Source organism: Podarcis bocagei (assembly GCF_964188305.1).
Source record: "Podarcis bocagei genome assembly, chromosome: 5".
In the NCBI taxonomy this organism is placed as follows: Eukaryota; Metazoa; Chordata; class Lepidosauria; order Squamata; family Lacertidae; genus Podarcis; species Podarcis bocagei.
In genome coordinates, this window is record NC_138129.1 from 18,307,539 (window position 1) to 18,331,382 (window position 23,844).

The window sequence follows — 23,844 nt, forward strand, 5'->3', positions numbered from 1 at the left end:
TGACATTCCTGGAACTTCATTTACTTTTCCCCTCCTTCCCTCAAGCGCCATATTTTTTCCCATCTAGGTTATGCATGCCATAAAAAAAGCAATTTGCTATTATATGTGGCATAAGGGCAACACTTTCCCTAGGAGGTAAATAAGAAGGGAATTTTCCCCCCCTCTCTCCCCTCTCCCCTCCTTGCTTCCATGTTGAGTTTAGGGATCGTGTCAAAATTTCTCAGACAATTCTGATGTCGGATTTTTCTGTTCTCAGAAACTGGAGGAAACACTAAACAGATTCCAGCCTATGTTTGTTCAGGATTCCATTTTATTTTAGCTTTAGCTTGTACTGCTTTTATTCCTCTAAGAATTCTGTCTTTCTCCCCCGAAACACTTTCAGTTTTATGCCTAGTGTATGCCCCTCTTTATATTTTGAGTAGCAATTTATGACTCAATGCAGTCTTATTTCTCCTTTAAGGGTATGAAAACCCATTCTTTAAATGCACAGACAGATTGTCTCTTAAAGGCTGGCTTTGTATAGAAAATGCTTAGCTGGAGAAAAGGAGCTTGTGCCTGTATTTAACCCCTACAAACAATGTACTGGGTGATGGGGAGCGCTCACCATTAAAACGTCTTGGAAGCTATCCGTGAGTTGACATAGAACCCAATTTTAATCTGTGTAATACAGTATTCCTGTTAATAATAACATATAATTAAGACATCCGTTAAAAATCCATAACGTTAATTTAATGGAGAAAATCTAATACAGTTCTATTGGAATTTTTACGTTAAATTAACTTTAACGGGCTTTTAATGGATGTCTTAATTAGATCTCATTATTAACGTGAATATTCCACAAATTAAAATCGGAACCTCAAAATTTTTATGGGGGGAAAAGTTAAAAGAACCATTTTTAAACAGAATGTTTCCTTCTGCCTCTTTTTCGAGGCAATTTAGCTCCTTTGGAAAATGAGCTGGAATTTTAAAAATAGGTAACAGGAGATAGTGATTCTTAGGGTCTTTGCATTACTAAGTATCCATAATAGTCTTGACAACAAGTGAGCTGTTTGTTCTTGCATTGATAAAAGCTGGGAAAAGGTTCGAGCCCTCGATACACATGTTAAAAACACACCCTTTCTCGTTTTTGTTTGTTTGGAGGGCAAAAGTTTCATTGCATACACCTTGAAATACAGAAATATGACGATGCTTAAATTAAAAAAAAGAAAGCAAAGACAATGTGAATAAAAGAGCTGGAGGAACAATCAATTTTCAACAAATCTTTGGCAACAACAGGGTTAACCGCAACTATTGGAACAACTTGCTGGGAAGATTAACGCTGTTCCCAGTTTTTTTGGCTTGGGATCTGTTTTAACTTAATAATTCTTCTGCTTACGGTGATGTATTGATCCCTAGTGCCATGACTGGATTGGGCAACCCAGGTGCAATACTAATAGCTGCACAGAGTTGAAACATTTCCTTTAGACAAACTATCCCAAAGGGGTTATAAATAGGAAACAGAGATTACCATGAAAAGCAAACCTTCCAGTGTGACTGCATCTTGTGGAGCACGCTTGGACATTAAACGATGAAGAATTATACTTCCCACCCCCCCTTTCCTGTCGAGTGTTACAAATTGACAAAATAAGTACATCAATGTTTTCAGTCATTATCCTACTTCAGTGGTACTTTGTTTTAGTGACAGCAGAAGGGGACAGTGGAGACCAGACAGCCTCGCTGCAGTTTATCAATGAAAATCTAATATCGTCCATAAGCAGGGGAGTGGAAATCAATACTTCATTACCAAATTGTTAGTGAGGATGAAGAAGAATAGCTGGAGGTTTTTATTATTCTTTTGGCAGTCTTCTCAGTCCGGGTTGTTGGAAGTTCAATGTCAGCCACGGTGCGACGTGCGGAGAAGGTGTGGGCAGTCAGGGCGGGAGAGCTGGGGGTGGGGGTTAAGGCATTGGTCCTGCAATCAGAGATAATTAAAAACAAAACAAAATGACAATGCAAATGACAACGTCAGAATTGCTTCTTTAAAAAATTGCATTTCTTTGAGCTGACATGTTTTCAGGTGCATCTGTCCCAGAGGGATTCAATAAGAAAGCAAAAGTGCAAATAGACATGTATCTATAAGGTTGTTTAGCAGCTTCAGTAAACCTGGTGCCCTCTCAATGGTTTGGACTACAACTCCCACTATGCTGGGGCTGATGGGACTTGTAGTCCAAAATATTGGGAGGGCACCAGGTTGAAGAAGACTGCCCCATATGGTTTAGAATCAAAGAACCTCAAGGACTGCTTACTCCCATATGAACGTGCCCATGCTTTAGAACAGTGGTTCCCAAACTTTTCATTTGCTGCCTGATTGGTTCCATAAACTCATCCACAGTCCCTCCTACCCTATAAAAAAACCCCACTATTCAGAGTAGTGGTTTGCTCGACACACTGAGGAAGATAACAACACAATGAAATTCAAAGCAGTAACAATCAATTGCACCATTTATTCAAAATCCAATTTTAGTTTAATTACATCAACAAAATGAATTAACTGGACCCAGCTTTTCAAAGACTGGTGGTCATTCTGAAGGACTAGGTGTGCAGCCTGGGAGTCATTCTGGACTCACAGCTGTCCATGGAGGCGCAGGTCAATTCTGTGTCCAGGGCAGCTGTTTAACAGCTCCATTTGGTATGCAGGCTGAGACCCTACCTGCCCGCAGACTGTCTTGCCAGAGTGGTACATGCTCTGGTCATCTCTCGCTTGGACTACTGCAATGCGCTCTATGTGGGGCTACCTTTGAAGGTGACCCAGAAACTACAACTAATCCAGGATGTGGCAGCTAGACCACATTGGCTCCCAGTACATTTCCGAGCACTATTCAAAGTGTTGATGCTGACCTTTAAAGCCCTAAATGGCCTCGGTTCAGTATACCTGAAGGAGCATCTCCACCCCCATTGTTCTGCCTGGACACTGAGGTCCAGCACTGAGGGCCTTCTGGTGGTTCCCTTGCTGTCAGAAGCCAAGTTACAAGGAACCAGGCAGAGGGCTTTCTCGGTAGTGGCACCTGCCCTGTGGAACGCCCTCCCACCAGATGTCAAAGAGAAAAACAACTACCAGACTTTTAGAAGACATCTGATGGCAGCCCTGTTTAGGGAAGCTTTTAAAGTTTAATAGACTATTGTATTTTAATATTCTGTTGGAAGCCGCCCAGTGTGGCTGTGGAATAAATTATTATTATTATTATTATTATTATTATTATTATTATTATTATTAACCCCTCCAGCATCTTCCTGCCTCTCCCTTACCTCTCACACTGCCTTAGGAAATCCCACTGCCCCCCCACCAAAGCAATAACACCGCTGTTTTTGCAAGTCTGATGAGGCCCTTCCCTGGGTTCTCGCAGCTGCATTTGGTGTACTGGGAAGCAGGTCTTTTTGACCACGCCGCCATTTTTGTGCTCAACCATCTTGAAAAAACAGGTGAAGAGGGAGGTGCAGCCACCTGGTAGGCTAGCTCTGCTCCCTACTCCCAGTTTGTGCCTCTCACTAGGTGCAAAAGGTCACACAGATGGTCAGTGCAAGGGGCCATATAGTGGGCACCATTAGTGAACTTTTCTGGCACAAAGGGGCCCACCAGCAGCTGCCCTGTGCTGGCGTTGAATGTGAACTCCTCTCTCACTCAGAATGCCATTTCCAAGCCACCTGCTGATTGTTCCTGAAAATATTTTCTATGGGGCAGTTAGCCCCTCTTTCACCAGTGAGGATGCTAAGTGCTGGTTCGCATGGTGCTGTTTAACATGTAATAATTGCAGCCATCACATTGTAGCTTGGTTAGGTGAAACGATGACTGCAGCTCAGCTCTTTTGTTGAACTTCCTTATCAGGCGATCACAGTACCTGTCAGTCGTAACAATTAAGTAATGAGCTGTGCACTTAAGAACCACCATCTCAACATATCATGCAAATTAGCTAGTAAGTAGCAACTGGAATATAGAAAAAGACGGGGGATGCTTTCTGTATTGTTCTGAATGGTGGGCATTGCATTTCAGTTCAGTGTTATTTGGTTCTCATTCAGAGAATGAGAGTCTGACTAAATATGCTTTCATATGAGAGCCACAACAGTTTGCATCCAGCTCTCCTAGGTTGTTCACAACACAACCCATTTTTCTTTTATTAATGAGTTTAATGACATCTTATCACACACATGCAGCTGGTTCTTCTTCTCTGGCGATCACTTGTGGCTGAGTAAGATTGTCTTCCATGAATATGGTCTTAACAGTGTGTCCGTAAATGACTGTGGAGGCCGATTCTGGATCTGCATGTCCTTCCACAGTGGGGACTGATTTCTGGGTAGGAGTTGATCACGGTGAGGATTTGCCAAACGTGCCTTCCTCTTAGCTCAGGGGTCGGCAAAGTTTTTGTGGCTTAGGCCGGTTCACGGTCCCACAGACACCATGGTGGGCCAGAGTGTGCACATGCGCAAACGCTGTTTCTGGCACTCCTTCTGGTGCAGAGTAGGTGTGCACAACTTCCTATTGGCTGCAGGAGCGTCCTGCAGCCAATGGGAAGCCGGCCAGCATCGTGGAAGGCAGTCCCCGCTCTGTTCCGCACCGGTTTAGCGCAGCACACGGGAGCCGACCAAATGGGTGGCGGGGGTCCATTGGCCAGTTAAACGACCCCCATGGGCCGCTTGTGGCCCATTGGCATTAGGTTGCCGACCCCTGTCTTAGCTCATTTCTCCCTCTCGTCCTGAGTTTGTGCTTCTTTGAAGTCCATGGTGCCTTGGGTAGAGGCTATTCTCCAACTGGAACCCTTGCAAGTTCTAACCAACATGTGAAAAGATTGGTTTCATTACTGTGACGCAGATTGTCACCTATTGGCTTCCAGAACTCAGCGTTTCATCAGTGGGAGCTGGCAGTGTTTTTCTTTCTGCGTAAACTGTGGAGAGGGGGGACAAGGGGGACAGCTGCCCCCCCCAATCAAGTGAATAAAAAAATACTTAACCAACTGAGGTTCTGCCCCCCCTCCCAACATGAAGCCTGCCCCCACCACAAACCTGGCTATGCCCATGGTCAGGAGTATATAAAATCAATAAGTCTCCACCAAGCTTTTTAAAAAATTATTTCTTCTTTCAGTTCCCTTTCATGATGCTGTGAAATTTTCTTTGTTCATCGTTGACAAGTTTCTTAAATGAAACATCATGTCAACTTTTCTCTGGAGAAGGAGAAGCTGGCATTGCCAATGGGAAACTCTGCGTTTTGCTGGCAGAGGAAGGTGATGGACTACATGGAATTGGCGGAAATGACCGGCAGAATCCGAGACCAGGGAGAAGAGTCGGTGGAAGAAGATTGGAAGAAATTTAAAGACTACTTACAGAAATATTGCAAAATTAATGAATGTTACAATGATGTCAGAATGAAGTTAAGTGGTTTAAGCAGCAATGTTATAAAGGTGTATGTAAATATGGGTTGTTAACAGGTGAGAATCCAAAGTTATAATATATTATGTTAAAGGACTAAGATAAAAACAAATAGGGAAAGAAATTGCTGAATTAACAAACTGAATTGGAACACAAAAAAGGGAGGTGTGAGGAGGTCAGGGAAACAAGGAAATGAATGTAAGGTATGGAAAGATTGTTGTATTTTTTAAAGTGTTTTTTATCTTTTTTGTATTTTGTATTTTTTCTTTTATTTTTTCTTTTGTCTTTCATTTCTTCTTTTTTTAAATTCATGTAATTCTTTTCTTTGAAACCTTAATAAATATCATTTTAAAAAAAGAAAAGGAATATCTGCGTTTTGCAAGGCTAAAACGGCACACGGAAGTTCACCAGGAAAATGGAAGGAAAATATGCACTTCTGCCAGCTTCCTGCCACGGGGCTGTCCCCACTTTAGCTTGGGGATAGACAAGATTGCCAGATTCAAAACAAAGCAGGCGTACTTGCCTTCTAAGAGCTGTGTGGGGGCAAAAATTCAGTGGTTGTGATTTCAACCATCATGATGATGATCCTCTCCTGCGAACATTTGTCCTCCTGTGCAACTCTTAAAGGCAGAGGAACCCCCACACCAGGACATCAACAGACAAACAGCAGCAGCAGTTTCTGCCTCCTTCTCTCTTTATATATGCCATACAGCCCCTCCATATGGATACACACAACGCAAGAGCAGAAGAAGAGTCTTGCTGGATCAGGCCAAAGACCCATCCAGTCCAGCGCCCAGTTCTCACAGTGGCCACGCAGATGCATGCAGGAAACTCACAAGCCGGAGTGCATTCTCCTCTCTTGCGGTTCTTAGGAATTGCCATTCAGAAGCATACTGCCTCTCACCATGGAGACAAGAGCAAAGCCATCATGGCTATCAGTTTTCGATAGCCTTAACCTCTGTAAATCTGTCTGATCCACCTTTAAAGCCATTCAAGTTGGTGACCATCCCTGGCACACACTCATATGCACTTCAGCGATCATGGCTAATAGTCATCAATAGATATGCCCTCTATGAATTGCTTAGAGGGTTCATAACTCAGCGACAGAGCACATCCTTTGCATGCAAACTGCCCCATTCCTTGGCATTGCCTGTTAGAAGGACCAGGGCAACAATTTCTGCTGGAGACCTTGGATTGCTGCTGTTAGGGTAGGCAAGTTTGGGGTCAGATGGACAAAGGTCCTCCTAGTTTCTCTTATCTTCAGACCTCAGGTCATATGATGCTAAGCAGGGGTGCCATGTAGTGGGGGCAGGGGCCGAGGCCCCCCAAAATTTTCAAGGAGGGGGCCAGGTCCCCTCAATATTCCATTGTGACCGTGTGCATGCTGAGGACAAACCGATGTACTTGATGCTAAGCAAGATTCAGTCTGGTCAGTACGTGAATCGGAGACCCCCTGGAAATGACTTTTTGAGTTCCATTATGATTGAAAACAAGATATAAAATATACTATGAATTGTATTCAATGTACCACTAAGTTAAAGTGATGCAGAGATAACGCTGTTCTGCAGGCAACAGGTTTTGTGCTAGCAGTAAGCCCGCTGCTGGCAACTTGGTTGCACAATAGATTGTACAATTTGTTGTGCAGCGAGTTCCTGCTAATGCAGCTGTTGCATTGGGTTCCTCTATTGCACAGTTTAAAACCCACCCATCTGCTAGCACTAGTGGACCAATAATGTCAGACACAGCTCTAAATGCATACATAAATAACTTTAAAATAAGTTATTCTAAGCTGAGATCTGTAACATCCTGGATCACATATCACATTGTTCATGTAAGTAGCATGGGTTGCCCTTGTGAGGGCTCCCCGTACCTCATAATAATGGCACAGACAACAGACAGCAAGGCTATATCAGGGTCAGGCATTTCTCTGCAAGCCTTGGTTGTTGATTCTCCCCCCCCTCCTGTTGTAAAGCAAGGGCCTTTAAGAAAATCTCTGGTGAAATTAGGCTAGGAAAAGGGACTCTGCATCTTTGAGTAATGAGACTGGGAAACTGGGAACGCGTTTCCCACTCACTCATTTCTCACTGTACGGCATTCCGATTTCGTGACACTTCCTAATAAATCATTGCTTATCACTCACATGGGAACGTAACACGGCTCAAGTTAAGATTCGTTAGTGATTGTAAAGAAGAAACATGAATTGCTCTATATCAGAGCTTTTTGATCATCATCCGGCCTGCTGCAGGCACTCTTTTTTATTGTTATATTTACTGTAACTGTTGTTTAAGGCATAAATAAAAGAGCAGGAAAGCACAGAAAATATGAATAATGTAAATAAATTTATTTGTCTTATTTATGCATTGATGTAAGCATTTGGCAATTACTCTGCACAGCGGTTTGTATCCGGCATCAGTGAGAGAGAGAGAGAGAGAGAGAGAGGGAGAGAGAGAGAGAGACTGTTGCAGCGGCAAGCAGATCTGATACATTAAACACAGCTGCACACACCTGGCCCCACCAAAAGGCCTTCTGCTGCTACTTTCAAGAGGGGGCACTGAGAAGTCCATTACCCACTGTGACCTTTTCTGGTCAAGCAAATCAGGGATGGTTTCTGTAGGCAATGGGGCTCCTCTCTTCCCTCTCCCTCACCTCGGCATTGTGGCTCCCTCTCCAGAGTGGATGTTGGTAATATGGCATCCTGTGCAAAACCAAAATTTGACACATCCACCCAATGCTCAACCCTTGAGCAAAACCAGCTAAGCGAGGCACTGGGCTTTAGGAAGGCGGTATAAGGCTCTAGCAGAGTCCCAGAGCCCTCCCATCTCCTTCCCAAAGCCCAGCATGTCTTTTTTGGGAAGGAGGCAGGAAAGCACCCCCTCAGCTCAGCGCCCTGTGTGGGAGAACCGGACATGCCCCCTCCATCAGATCTATACATTTAAAGCACTCTTATACCACTTTAGCAGTTAAAACTTCCCTCAGGGAATCCTGGGAACTGTAGTTTCTTAAGCATGAGGATAGTTGCCAGGAGGCCCCTCACAGAGCTGTAATTCCCAAGAGGCTATAGCTCCCAGGATCCATTGAGGAAGCCATGACTCTTATAGTCATGACTCTTATAGTCAGGTGAAAAAAGAGAATGTTTTAAATGTGTAGTGTAGATGATGTGACCCAGATCTTGTGCTTGTTTGAATGCTTAAAAAAAAAATCAGCTCTCATTCTTTTCATTGTTGTTTTAATTCATCTGTCAGCACCCTTAACAAACTACATTTCACACAATTATTTAAGGGAAGCCATGACTATTGAAGTGGTATAATAGTTAGGTAAAGGTAAAGGGACCCCAGTCGTGACCGACTCTGGGGTTGCAGCGCTCATCTTGCTTTACTGGCTGAAGGAGCCAGCGTACAGCTTCCGGGTCATGTGGCCAGCATGACTAAGCTGCTTCTGGCGAATCAGAGCAGCACATGGAAACAGCGTTTACCTTCCCGCCAGAGCGGTACCTATTTATCTACTTGCACTTGACGTGCTTTCGAACTGCTAGGTTGGCAGGAGCAGGGACCGAGCAACGGGAGCTCATCCCGTCACGGGGATTCGAATTGCAGACCTTCTGATCGGCAAGTCCTAGGCTCTGTGGTTTAATCCTCAGCACCACCCGCGTCCCTAGCGCCAACAGCTTTCCTGGTATAATAGTTAGAGTGCTTTAAATGCATAGCATGGGTGTGAACCTGATTTTGTGCCTTATACATTACATCGGAGGGGGGCGCTTTTGACCTTTTGAGAAGGGCCTTAGCTCAGTGGCAAAGCACCTGCTTCAATCCCTGGCATCTCCAGGTAGGGTGGGGGAAAGATCTCCCTGAAATCATGGAGAAGCTGTACAAAGGGGGGGGGATACATTTCTGCTCCACCCGCTTTTGTCTCTGGCCCTGCCCACCACTGACATGTGGCTACAGGAAGGTGGGCCAGAAAGTGGCTCTCAGTCTGAAAACAGTCCCCCCCTTTGGTGTGGACAAGTCTAGAGAGCTCTCACCTGTGGAGAGATGTGGAAGGCATCACTGGCGGAGGAAGAGGAGTGTGGGGGGAGCACACCGCCCCCGGCAGCGCGATCCCGGTGGGGTGCCAGCCCTGCCCCCGCCTGCTCTCCGCCCCCCCCCCCGGTGCCGGAGCATGAAGCTCCGCCACTGCATGGCATTCCCCACGTCACTAATGTGTTTCCCAGCTGGGGTAGATGTAAAAAATCTCACTGTGATGGAGAAGCGTGGTCCAGGAAGTTCTAGTCAACTGCACTCCTTACGCCATTCCTTCTCTGCTTATCACCACGTCTGCAGCAACTCTGAGATAAAAGCGCGGCGAGTCAGGAGGAGTCCCTAATTATTCCAGAGTTCCTTTTCCTTCTTTTCAATTTGCTTCAGGCCTTTGATTAACCCCTTGATCAGGCAATCACATCTGGGATTGAAGCAAGTTAAGTGGTTGTCTTCAGTTATAGGCTTCCATTTGCCTGCTGAACCACAGGAGAAACAAGGAGATCTCCTTTCATTAAGCAAAAAGAAAGCCCTGAGACAAAATTGGTGAACGTAACGCAGACACACCAACTTTGTGTAATCATGAAGTTGGTGAGGAGACTACATTTGGTGTGTGTTTTGTGTCAGTGTTATAAGGTTGACATTTATTTATTTAAGCCTGCCTCTCGCTCACCTTGAATGGGAGAGGGCCTATCAAGTACCTCTCCCACAGCAGAACAATATTTTATGTATTTACGCATAATTTCCTCCCTGTTATCTACTGTATCTCTCTGTTCAAACTCACGTACACACTGCTGCTATTGCAGCTACAGTTTGAAGCGAAGACCAGCACAGGCAGAAAGAGGTTTTTTTCTTGTTCTGTTTTACTACTGAAAATCGCTCTCACTTCCCTAACCTGTTTTTGCCTTCACTGTAAATGAATGTATCTTCTCAGGCATGATGGCGATGGAAAACAGGCCAGGAAGATTATTATTTTTTTGGGGGGGGGGAGTTCACATTGCTGCTTACTCTTCGTTGGGTGCACTCCCACTCTTAGTTTTTGAAGCCATGTTCACATGACATTAGTCAGCCATAGCGGCATTATGTTAAAAATAAATCAAAAGCCCCCCCCCCCACATCAAAGTGAAGAATTACAAACCTGCACATACTATGTTATTTCTATAGCATGTAGTTCTCTGTGTTGGGGGGGCACACATTCTTCCAAGTATAGCTCTTGTTTGGGGGAAGCCATGACTGTTTAATGTGGTAAACACTGCTTTAAATGTATGGCGCAGATATGACATTAGTTTATTCTGTGCCTCAGGAGGACAGGGATTCTATTTTAGAATCCTACAGCAAACCAATTTTTGGAAAATATTTGATTTTGTTTAAACACAGACATTCTGTAACCCAATTAATTTTAAAAATAAAATTATGGCACATTTACTCAATTTCCATTCCTTCCCCAGCAGAAGATTATCCGGGGTGTGTGTGTGAAGCTACTAAGGTAGAAGAAGAGTTTGGAAGAAGATTAAGTATTATTATTTATGTTGAGTGTACTTATATCCTGTTTCATAGCCCCAAGAGACTCTCAAAGCAACTTACAAAAGTTTGTTGTTGGACTCTGTCTGCTTTGGGAGACAATAGGTGGGTGTGCATTAGGGCTTAAGTGAAACCATTAGAAGGTTGCAGCTCCCGCTGTGGCGGTAGAGGCTGATATGGGAGAGACATGTTTTGTTGCAGCTGGGGCTGATGAAGACATCAGGTTGTGCTGCTGCAGATGCACCATGGCATCTCTTCTCCCTGTGCCCCTTCCAGTAGTCATTCCTCCTCTGGTCATTGCCATGGATGCACAACCTGACTGTCTTTCTTCAGGCACTGCGGATGTCTGCAAAGGATTCCCACGTTGTATTACAGACTTGGTTTGCCAAGGGACCTGGTGCCTGAAGCCAGCTCCCTGTAGAGCACGTCCTTGGACATGACCAAGCCAGCGTAGACGTTGCTAAGACAGAAGTGTGAACATGCTGGGAATGTGGGCATGAGAGAGCACATCTTCCTTTGAGACTCTGTGCTGTCCTGTGATGCCCAAAATCTTCCTACTGCAGTGCTAATAATAATAATAATAATAATAATAATAATAATAATAATAATAATTTTATTATTTGTACCACGCCCCAGCCACTCTGGGCAGCTTCCACAAAGACCAAAAATGCACTAAGATGTCACACATTAAAAACCTCCCTGAACAGGGCTGCCTTAAGATGTCTTCTGAATGTCAGGTAGTTGTTCATCTCTTTGACATCTGATGGGAGGGCGTTCCACAGAGCGGGTGCCACTACCGAGAAGGCCCTCTGCCTGGTTCCCTGTAGCTTTGCTTCTCGCAATGAGGGAACCACCAGAAGGCCCTCGGCGCTGGACATCAGCGTCCGGGCAGAACGATGGGGGTGGAGACGCTCCTTCACGTATACTGGGCCGAGGCCATTTAGGGCTTTACAGGTCAGCACCAACGCTTTGAATTGTGCTCGGAAACATACTGGGAGCCAATGTAGGTCTTTCAAGACTGGTGTTATGTGGTCTCGGCGGCCGTCCCCAATCCCCAGTCTAGCTGCTGCATATTATGAAAGATAGCCACAATAAAATCTCATTCAAATCTGGTATCAGGAACATAAATCACGTGGTGTCGCTATGACACCATTATTCTTTTTAGGTGGTGTTTCTTGTCTGCATCATTGATCTCACTTGGTGTTGCCCTTTGGCCTTCACCTACTAGGCATCAGAGTCCACTGAGGTCAGGTAGTGTGGCTGGCCAGGTGGACCTCCATCAGCCCATAAGAGAAGCAAATGTTCAGTTCTGAAGTGGAAGCCTAGCTTCAAATCTCGTTTGAACAGTCCTGTTCAAGTTATTCTATGTAAGATTGATGGTAAAATAGGATTCGGATAATACCCTTGTACACGTGTCCCTGTGTGCAGATAATTGATCGCACGGTCAGCTCCAGATCAGACAATCTATTGCTGATTTTGTCACAAGAGGGTGGGAGGGCCACTGTTGAAACCAGGGATAAATATTTGACAATGCTGTGAAGGCAACTTTGCTAACGATTTTTGAACAACCTCCAACTGAGGCCTAAATGCCTTCAATATCCATAAACAACTCTATACTGTCCAGTTAGGGAGACAAAGACATAGAGGCTTGTCAGGAAGATTTGCATGGCTAAGTATCCGAGATCCCAGAGATGATGAGGGATTGTTTGAGAGGGGAGTTTGGCGGCGTGGCGTGTGGCGGCAGAGAGCATACCATACGGAACGGATGACTATCATTACCATATTGCAGAGCCTTACACCTTCCCAATTACTGGCAGGTTTCATTAATTACGGCAACATTTCACCAATAGAGTCCCCAATCTACCCCCTCCCTCTGCCTTGTCACCACCACCCCTCCCTCTACAGAAAATGCACAACTCAGTAGCTGATCACCCACAAAAAACTCGGCCATGTGGATGCCTGCTCAGGCTGAAACAAGCAGACAAATAAATAGATAAGGCAGCGTTTGGCTCTAAAATCAAGATGGAGGAAAATAGGGTGGTAATTCAGATGAGTGCAGGAGCTTCTGGACTAGTATCGAGTGTGTCTGGATTTATTTCTATTTTGCTAAACTGGGTTCTCACATAGGCAGCAAATGCAACAGGGATATATGCAAACTGATGTGCTTAAAAGCAAAATAAATCAATAAAATAAAATAAAAAGGGAAAGGCACCCCCCCATACACTCCAGATGTGTGTACAAAAAGTAGAGGCAGATTGCAAAACGGCAGTCACTTAAGCTCTGCTAAGACTGAAGTTTTGCTAGTCGAGATTGGCGAATTGTACAAGGAGAGGCTGCGCAGATACCATTGGCTCAGCCCCATTAAATATAATGTCGGGAGCATTTCCCCGCTGTCATCTTGTTACTATCAACAGCATTATCTGTATCAACCGCTTCTACAATTACGCTTAACGACTAGTCTTGCTACAAAGAATCAGCAGCCCCCAAGCTCGTTTTCATTTTAAATACGCCAAAGAAAGGCGGGATGCTAACCCTTCAGATGCTTGAAAAACAAGACAGGAAAAAACCACAGAGACCATGCAAACATTTCCAAATCGTCACTGATAGCACCCCCCTCCTCGCTGCCAGCACACACACACACTCCTATTCTATGGTCGGCCAACTGTTCCCAGTGATTTCTATTACATTTCCTACCTATTATTTCATGTAATGGCATTCCTTAAATTTTAAATTAGCTCCGAAGAATAAAAATAATTGAATTCCTGCTGTTTTGTGTACATAGAGGGTGACAGGAGCTAATGTGATAATTTAAACTGTAAATGAGTCTTCACTTTGTGTTCATTAATTACAGCTAATTACTGAATTACAAACCTTCTTGGTTAGGCACTGTTATGTATTCATGTAGCATGTTAGACCTCCAGCTGGTAGAAAACTGTTTTATAGACTTACAAGCTGACATGCTAAGCTAGCATAGGAACGGATTTCATTTGGGGTGGGAGGGGGGAAGAAGACGGGATAGAGGAGCTAAAAACAAAACAAGGATCGAGTGCTCTGAGCATAAGCAATGAGTCTGACTTGGATCTGAGGACGGAAGATACCCTGCATGATGAACTGAATTTCCTGAATATTCAGGACAGGCAGTAGATACATTTTTTCTTTCATATGTAGATGGATACTCCAGGGATTGGATGATCCACCCACCCCCCACATCACAGCAATTTCTCAAACCATGTGAGCATCAACACTGATGTAAGCATGCCTGAAATACAATCCATTCTGGGTCAGTTCTGGAGCTGCCAATCTCTACTTACTACTAATTATAGCAATAGCAGCAACTTATTGCTTATGGTGACTACTTACTCCTTGCAGCAATAGTAGCTACTAAAGCTGCTATTAAGGAACGCTGCCATCATTAAAGCACAGCAGTGAAAAGGGGTAAACTGCCACCTAAAATGCGTGCATTTCCTGTGCCAGTATAAAGTTCAATAGCGGCTGTGTCTGCACCACACATTTAAAGCACATGATTTTCCCAAGAATCTTAGAAACTCCACTCATGAGAAAGCAACTGAAATTTTCTCTCCCTGTTGGTAATTTTGAGTATCTTTGCTTTTCTCTTTAATTGATGGCAACCGGTCAAAAAAACACAGGGGAGATTTTCAGAGCAGTGGTAGAACCAGAGGAGGGGGCTACAGCCCTAGGATTGGTGGTAGGAGCAGATCAGACTAGGAATGTGTGAATCGATGAGTTTTGCTTTCTCCCTGTTTCCCATGTTTTTCCAATCTTAAGTTCATTTCTCCACATTTTCACATCAGTCTGCATTTCTTTTCTTCTTTTTAAAAAAGGTACTCATGAAAATTCACGAGCATGAATTTCTCCTAATATACACATTTTATATTTCCCCAATATATGCATTTTCCTGCATGTTACTTTCACTAATATATGCATTTTCATGTACATTCTACCTGAGCATATGCATTTTTTGTGTGTCATTACCTGGCTGGAGGACCGAAATACAAAATTTGGAGAATTGTGAATTTTTTGGAAGATGAACTGAATCGAATTTCTCCCCTATCCCTGGATAAGGCCTATCCACCATGACCTCATAGGAAAATCAGTGAGCTGAGCTGTGAGCAGTGAACCGTAGGAGCTCCACCAACCATGGAATTCTAATTCTCTGGCTGCTGCTTTCCATGAGCTCAGCTGAAGACTGGCTGCCTTCCTTGGCACCCAAGTGGAAACATTGACAGTCACTGCCCTGCTCTCCTCACTGTTTAGTGCCTAGCATTAGCCCTCCACTAGAAGTCCCAGTACGTTTCCGAGCACAATTCAAAGTGTTGGTGCTGACCTTTAAAGCCCTAAACAGCCTCGGCCCAGTATACCTGAAGGAGCATCTCCACCCCCATCATTCTGCCTGGACACTGAGGTCCAGCGCCAAGGGCCTTCTGGCGTTTCCCTCAATGCGAGAAGCCAAGTTACAGGGGACCAGGCAGAGGGTCTTCTCAGTAGTGGCACCCACCCTGTGGAACGCCCTCCCATCAGATGTCAAAGGGAAAAACAACTACCAGATTTTTAGAAGACATCTGAAGGCAGCCCTGTTTAGGGAAGCTTTTAATGTTTAATAGGTTATTGTATTTTAATATTCCGTTGGAAGCCGCCCAGAGTGGCTGGAGAAACCCAGCCAGATGGGTGGGGTATAAATAATAAATTATCATCATCACCATCATCATCATCATCATTATCATCATACCATTTCCATTTCCTCACCAGGACATTCAAGCTGCATTTACAGTATAATCCTACACAGGTCTATCCCTAAGTGAATCTTGTTGGGTTTGGTGGGACTCCCAGATAAGCATGGGTGAGATTTTATATGGTATCAGACCATCCTACCTACCTTAGTTTTGCCTTATACCAAGTCACTTCACTGCTTCATCTAGCTCAGTATTGTTTAGGTAAAAGGTAAAGGTAAAGGACCCCTGGATGGTTAAGTCCAGTCAAACTCGACTATGGAGTGCGGCCCTCGTCTTGCTTCAGCCTGAGGGCCTGTCTGCAGACAGCTTTCTGGGTCATGTGCCCAGCATGACTAAACCAATTCTGGCGCGACGGGACACTGTGGCAGATGCCAGAGCGCACAGAAACACTGTTTACCTTCCTGCCATAGCAGTGCTTATTTATCTACTCAAGCTGGTATGCTTTCGTACTGCTAGGTTGGCAGGATCTGGGACAGAGCAATGGGAGCTCACCCCGTCACACAGATTTGAACCACCAACCTTCTGATCGGCAAGCCCAAGAGGCTCAATGGTTTAGACCACACCGCCACCAACTGTTTACTCTGAGTGGAGGCAGCTCTCCAGGGTTTCAGATATGGGATATTCCCAGCCCTACCTGGCGATGCCAGGGAATGAACCTGGGACCTTCTTGCATGCAAAGCACCTGCACCACTGCTGAGCTACAGCTCTTCTCCATTTTCACCTTATTCACTCACTCAATAAGAACCACTGTGTGTTTGTTTTTACTTTGCTGCTCATGTGAAGAACAAAGTGTGTTACTTCAAATGGTAGTAACGAGAAAGCCATGCCTTAAAAAAGAAGAACGTGTTTTTTACCTACAGAGATTGTATTGCTGTTCACCCTGAGCTCCTTCAGGAGCAAGGGAAGGATTATAATATAATATAATATAATATAATATAATATAATATAATATAATAATATAATATAATATTATAAATAATATGATAATTCATTAGCAGTTCATAATCATGATTAATACCCATCATAACCTTCAGCTTTCTGCATCCACATCTTAGGGATAGCATTTTCTTACTATGCAGCCCATGAGGACTACATTGGGTCCTCTTAAATCCTTGGGAATGTAACCAAGTTGTCCATTATCTCCCAGCCTACTTTTGTGCATTCGGTTCTTTCTATCTACATCTTTTCAACGACGTAAGTCAACACACACACACAAAAGGTAAGTTGTTGTGATTTAAGACATTGCAGTCCCATTAACTTCAGCCAGACTGACATTTGTTGTTATCGAGCTATTCCAATAACTGAATGATGGCCCTGACTAAAGGCCATTTTGTCATTCAGTTAGATTATAATTCTCTCCAACCCATTTATTTCAAAGTAAGTAAGTCTGTTCATACTATATTAGGTTTTGCATCCAAAGATCAGTCCTTCTAAAAATCCCATGATGGTTTTTTCCACGGGGATTTAATTTAAACTGCTAGCTCGTTTCCCGATAGTAACGTTGGAAGGCACTGGAAAACAGAAGGGGCTTTCCTAAAGTTAAGCATCCCAAAGAGACCCCATCTTGACTGATCTTCCAAGTCCCATGGCAGAGCAGCAGCACATCTTATTTGGCTTCAGATTGCGATCACTCATCAAAAGCAACAGGTTAGCGTATTTGTCCTGATTAAACTTGGATCTTTATGGGGAAATGTGTCTACCTCTGATTAGGCCAAATTGAACCTAATTCACCATGTCCACACATTGCCATAAACCTAAATCCTTCTTAGAATGTAGGTCGCTTGGGTAAATGTATATTGCATACAGTGGTACCTCCGGTTACATATGCTTCAGGTTACATACGCTTCAGGTTACAGACTCCGCTAACACAGAAATATTGCTTCAGGTTAGGAACTTTGCTTCAGGATGAGAACAAAAACCGTGCTCCGGCGGTGCGGCAGCAGCAGGAGGCTCCATTAGCTAAAGTGGTGCTTCAGGTCAAGAACAGTTTCAGGTTAAGAACAGACCTCTGGAATGAATTAAGTACTTAACCCGAGGTACCACTGTACTGTCTTTTGTAGCAGATAAGGGTAAAAACAAAACAAAACCCCCCCACTTAAAACAATTGTGAGCCTAAGGCTGCTATGCTGACCTCCACATACCTGCGAGTAAGCCCCAATGAATTCAGTAGGTCTTCACAGTAGACATGGTTAGGATTGCCTTGTGAGGCTTTAATTTGGCAGCTAGCCAGAGCAGTGGCAGAGTGACATGCTCCAGCCCCCGGAGTGGCGAACAGGCAGGGGCGTGGGTGCATTGCACATCCTGGGGGTGCGCGGCAAGTGGCGCGTGTCCCTGGGCAGTGGCCGTGATGGCACCCCCCCGGGATGGCACCCAGGGTGAACCGCTCCCTCCACTCCCACCTTCATCCGCCAGTGAGCCAGAAGCTGCCTGATAAGTGCTGCTCTGCCAGCAGATCGGTGCCACTTACTCAGAGGAGCACCTGGTGCCCACTCCTTGCTGAGGGCAAGAGCACATTGGGGGAGGGTTAAGAGAACCATTCGTTCCCATCAAGAGCAGGCAGCCTCTTATCCATCCGGATTAGGGAACTGCTCACTAACAGTACCTCAGTCTTATCTGGATTAAGCTTCAGTTTGTTGTCTCTTACCCAATACAGTGGTAGCTCGGGTTAAGTACAGTGGTGCCTCTCAAGACGAAAAGAATCCGTTCCGCGAGTCTCTTCGTCTTGCGGTTTTTTCCGTCTTGCGAAGCAAGCCCATTAGCGACTTAGCAGATTAGCGCCATTAGCGGCTTAGCGGGCTTAGCGGATCAGCTGATAAGCGGTTTAGCGGCTTGGGAAAAGGGGGGGAAAGGGGAAAAAACCCCGCAGGAACTCGCAAGACATTTTCGTCTTGCGAAGCAAGCCCATAGGAGATTCGTTTTGGAAGCACCTCCAAAACGGAAAACTCTTTCGTCTAGCGAGTTTTCCATCTTGCAAGGCATTCGTCTTGCGGGGCACCACTGTACTTAATTTGTTCCAGAGGCCCATTCTTAACCTGAAACTGTTCTTAACCTGAAGCACCACTTTAGCTAATGGGGCCTCCTGCTGCTGCCGAGCCGCCGGAGCACAATTTCTGTTTTCATCCTGAAGTAAAGTTCTTAACCCGAGGTACTATTTCTGTGTTAGCGGAGTCTGTAACCTGAAGCGTATGTAACCTGAAGTGCATGTAACCTGAGGTACCACTGTATTAGCAAGTAGGGTACAGTTAGAAGTTAGCAGCAATCTTGCATTGAAATGTGGACGCAACAAGTGATAATTATTTATATACTTTATAAAACTTTTATACCACTTGATTAAAAAAAACCAAACACCCCACACCTTCAAAGCGGTTTACAAAAAGATAAAGCAATAAAATCAAGGAAATGATATGATGATATACAGTGGTGCCTCGCAAGACGAAATTAATCCGTTCCGCGGGTCTCTTCGTCTAGCGGTTTTTTCGTCTTGCGAAGCAACCCTATTAGCGGATTAGCGCTATTAGCGGTTTAGCGGCTATTAAAGGCTTAGCGGCTATTAAAGGCTTAGCGGATTAGCGGCTAAAAGGCTATTAGCGGCTTAGCGGCTTAGAAAAAAAGGGGGGGGAAGCGAAAAAAAATCGGAACACTCGCAAGACGTTTTCATCTTGCAAAGCAAGCCCATAGGGAAAATCGTCTTGCGAAGCAGCTCAAAAACGGAAAACCCTTTCGTCTAGCGGGTTTTCCGTCTTGCGGGGCACCACTGTATGGATGCTTGTTTCATTTGCAAGGAGCTGAAGCTGCAATACGTTCTCTGTGCCATGATTGTTCCATACTGCTTCCTTGCCCAATACTTCTTTATTAACCTCTTAACGATGATACTTTTCCTTCTGATAATGTCCTCTACTTTAGGCTCTCTTGGACATTTATTGACCTTCTCCAAGCCATATCCTTTTATTGCTTAATACCATCTTAATTCTCCACTTACATTCTGAAATTTTATCTTCTACCAGGTGCTTCTGGTTTTAAAGGAGTGGGAGCACCCAGGCTACTGAAATGAGGGCCGCTCATGAAATCTGCTCCACATCCTACCTGCAGTCAATAGCAAAGCTCTTAGGAAGTTAATAGCCTTGGGTCGCTCCCTGTATCATAAACTTAAATCTGACCTGCCCGTTCCCTATGCATTGCAAATGCGCATAAATTTAGGTAGGAATGGACTGAGTTGAACTATATATAGCAGCTGCTAAGGTGATCCGTGCTCATTTCTGCAGTGCTGAGTTTCAGATCTGCAGTCTGAGCCTCTCCAGTTCTGTGGAGCAAAATGGGTTGAAAGAAATACGTCCATGGCTTTCAAAATGCTAACATCCAGGGTTGATTCGTCAAAGCTCCCCCTCCCTTTGGATCCAAACAGAAGTTGTGAGGATGACGGGGGAGAGGGTGTCAGGAAAGAACCACACCTTCCCTTTTATTCACAAAGGTTTTTGATTCCCTTTACGAGCATGATCCGCCGATCCGTAATCAAGGGTTAATTTCACAGCTCGCTGCTTCATCTAGCATAATATCCATTCAGACTAATTAAATCTGTCTAATAATGTGAGTGTCTTTGTCTTTGTTCTTCCCATTCTTTGTTTTACACCCTTCACATCTCATCTCCAGAACTACACGCCGTCACATCCTACACTGACAAGCAGAATCTATCCCTAAAATTAAAACATTCCTGACCTATCTCTGATGACAAGGCGAGCAAGCTTCACAGCGCTACTGCCCATGAAGAGAGCTGACACATTTGTTTTTAATTTCAAAAGAGTAGAAAGTGAAGATCTGACCCTGTCAATCAGACCCCGTGACAAGTTTAATCATTGCTGCCCCACAAAATCACGGCTAAATAGGAATGCAAATAATGTATCACAGGGCTCTTATAAATGCTAATCAAGGAGAAGTAATCAACTGACAATTTCACTGATCTCTTTTCTGAAGGAGTCAGTCAGCGCACTGTCTCTGGACCACAAAGAGAAGGGAGGAAAGACAAAAGACAAAGATGCAGTTTCCTGGAGGTTATATATATATATATATACACACACACACACACACACACACGCACACACACACACACACACACACACACACAAACCCCAAATACACTTTCCTCTTCCAGGGCATAAAATAACAACAATAATAGAGATTCCACTCTTTTTGATCCTTCACTGAACTTTAAAGCAATGCTGTTTTTGTAGGAATTTACAATATTCTGTGTCAAGTGTGGTTTATTAACCCTACCCCCGTAAAGAAAGCCCGCCGAAACTTCAGTTGAAATAAAAATCATCATTTGTCTTTGCCATTAATCCATCTTCAGAATACTCTCACATCTCAAAAGCCCTCAATGACCTTCTTCATGGGATGGTGCCATATTTCCTAAGGACTTGAAAGCCAGAAATTGTGATTACTAGGGGTTTTTTGGTGTGTTTTTTTAAAACACCTTAAAGAAAATGATAAAAGAAAACAGCCTACATATAGGTATAGAAGGAACACTGCCAAGTAGTTCTGAAGCCTATACTCATAGTTATATGTAAATATCAGAAAGTAACACGATTTGCATTTCTGAGGCCTGGTCTTTCATCTCAGTTTCCGAGTATGATCTTCACATGTTTCCCAAAAAGATGAAATGTCTCACCAAAAAAAGAGAAGAAAAAGAAAAAAGAAGACACAGATTTGCATAAAACTCACATGTGGTAATTTATATGCACATAAGCAAAATTAGAAATAATTATTAAGATGCAAATGCAAATGCAGTTCATTTCACCATAGTGGTGAAGATAATAGCCAGGTCCCTTTGCACCTGTTCAGTTTGCTGATTGGGTGATAACTGTTGACAGACCACTTCAAGGCCTCTGCTTTCCCTCCTTTGGGTTCTAGATCTTTAAACTGGACTTGAACCCAACCAGCTTTCAAACAGAAGACTCTTTCAAAGAGAAGACTGTCCACCAACAGCCCTGGAGACAGAGGACTGTCCTCTGTAGAGTCGGGCACATGGCCTGCCCTACAAAACACATAGCAGTCAAATTCTCCCCTGGAAGACTGGATACAGGAAGAGACACAGATTTCTCTGCTCTGAACACCATCAGATTAACACCTATTCAACAGTTGCAAATGGTGGTCAGTTGAGGAGTGAGAGCATACCCTCCAACATTTCTCTGATGAAAATAGGGTAATCCTATTCCATAATAATGATAGTAATAATTCTATTATTTAAACTCCACTCATCTTACTGGGCTGCGCTGGCCACTCCAGGTTGCTTCCAACACATATAAAAACATAATAAAGCATTAAACATTATACAGGGCTGTCTTCAGATGTCTTCTCAAGTTTGTCTATTTACTTATCTCCTTGGCTCGGGGGTGGCACAACTCCATGCCCTCCAACATTTATCCGATGAAAAGAGGAGTGTCCTAAGGAAAAGCAGGACTTTCCAGGATCAGATCAGAAACCGGGATGGCTTCTGTAAATCCGGGACTGTCCTGGGAAAATAGGGACACTTGAAGGGTCTGTGAGAGCTGCCAAGAATCTATCCAACCTTGGGAAAATGCTTTTGTTTGTTATCAATCTGCCCTCTTGTTTTTTAACAGTACCCTTCTCCAAGAGAATCCTAAACAGAAAAGAACATTAATCCTGCTTCCCCTGAGACATTCACTGCAAGAAAACTATTGTGTCAGTGCATGGCCCTATATTTTGGAGGGCGGGAGATAAATTAGAGTAAACCTAGTCAGAGCTTGTGGAAGGACCCTCCCCGCTCCTGCATTTAAGAAAACCTCACAGTTGTGGACGGTTAAAATTTGATGGCATATTTGAATTGCTGAGAATGGTTGTGACAGCAAATATTCAAATGTCCCTTGACTTGCTTCTGTGACAGAAGGCTTAACTTTTACAGCTGCCGAGCAGCCGAGAAAGGCAACCCCAGTGATCCAGCCAGAGGACACGTCATATGATTTTAAGTGGTGTCCCTGGAGGAAACGACAGTATGAGGCTGCTTGAGCGACCTTGCTTCACTGTCCACACACTTGTCGTGCTGCTAGCGAGCGCTGCCAAGCTGCAGGATCCGCGTCAGAACAGGCCTGCTGAAGCTTCAGCCTACCCAACTGTGATTAAAGAGGCTGGAATGGAATGAATAGGAAGGAAGGAGGATATGAGCCACAGAAACACTTGAGGATTTTGTTTCGGGGATGTGATGGGAAAGGAGGAAGGGAGGAAAAGGACGGGGGATGATCAAAGGACATGCCCCTTCCAGATCCCAGTGGGAGACCTGATTGGAAATACTTGTACAATTTAGAGCAACAAAAATAAACTGAAACACTGAAAGGGAAGGGGTGGAGGAGATAAACAGCAACAAAAAAGCACAGCGCATCTATCAGAAATAAATGAACTGGATAAGGAAAAACAAGCCGGGCTTGAATACCTGGCAAGATGGAGGCACTGTGGGTAAGTAGCTCCCATGTCTGGGAAATTGGTCAGTTGCCTACTCCCCTCAAATGAGCAGGTTCACAGTTTGAGAGTGCTTCTAGATCCAGCTCTGTCACTGGAGGCTCAGGTAGCTTCAGTAACAACAACAACAACAACAACAACAACAACAACAACAACAACAACAACAATATAGTTATACCCCACCCATCTGGCTGGGTTTCTCCAGCCACTCTGGGCAGCTCCCAACAGAATAAAAAAGTGATAAAATATCAAATGTTAAACACTTCCCTAAACACGGCTGTCTTCAGATGTCTTCTAAAAGTCAGATAGTAGTTTATTTCCTTGACATCTGATGGGAGGGCGTTCCACAGGGCGGGTGCCTCAGTGTCTGGGCTGAACGATGGGGGTGGAGATGCTCCTTCAGGTATTCTGGGCCGAGTCTGTTTAGGGCTTTAAAGGTCAGCACCAACACTTTGAATTGTGCTCGGAAACGTACTGGGAGCCAGTGGCGTAGCGTGGGTTGTCAGCACCCGGGGCAAGGCAAGTAATTTGTGCCCCCTAACCCGTGGATTTGCGCCCCCTAACCCTAACCCCCAGATGTTGCGCCCGGTGCGGCCGCCCCCCCTGCACCCCCCATGCTACGCCACTGCTGGGAGCCAATGTAGGTCTTTCAGGACCAGTGTTATATGGTCTCTAACAAGCAAAGTTCAAAGAGTTGC

The 23,844-nt window shown here is 44.4% G+C and overlaps 1 protein-coding gene across 1 annotated transcript in view; it reads right to left on the bottom strand.

Annotated features, from left to right (window-relative positions):
- Window positions 1–292: 292 nt before the first annotated feature.
- Window positions 293–23,844, bottom strand: part of TSHZ2 (teashirt zinc finger homeobox 2) — a 335,932-nt gene continuing 312,380 nt past the window's right edge. The window contains exon 3 of the mRNA XM_081196078.1: window positions 293–1,951. The gene's annotated coding sequence lies outside the window, so the exon portion shown is untranslated. The remainder of the gene's footprint in view (window positions 1,952–23,844) is intronic.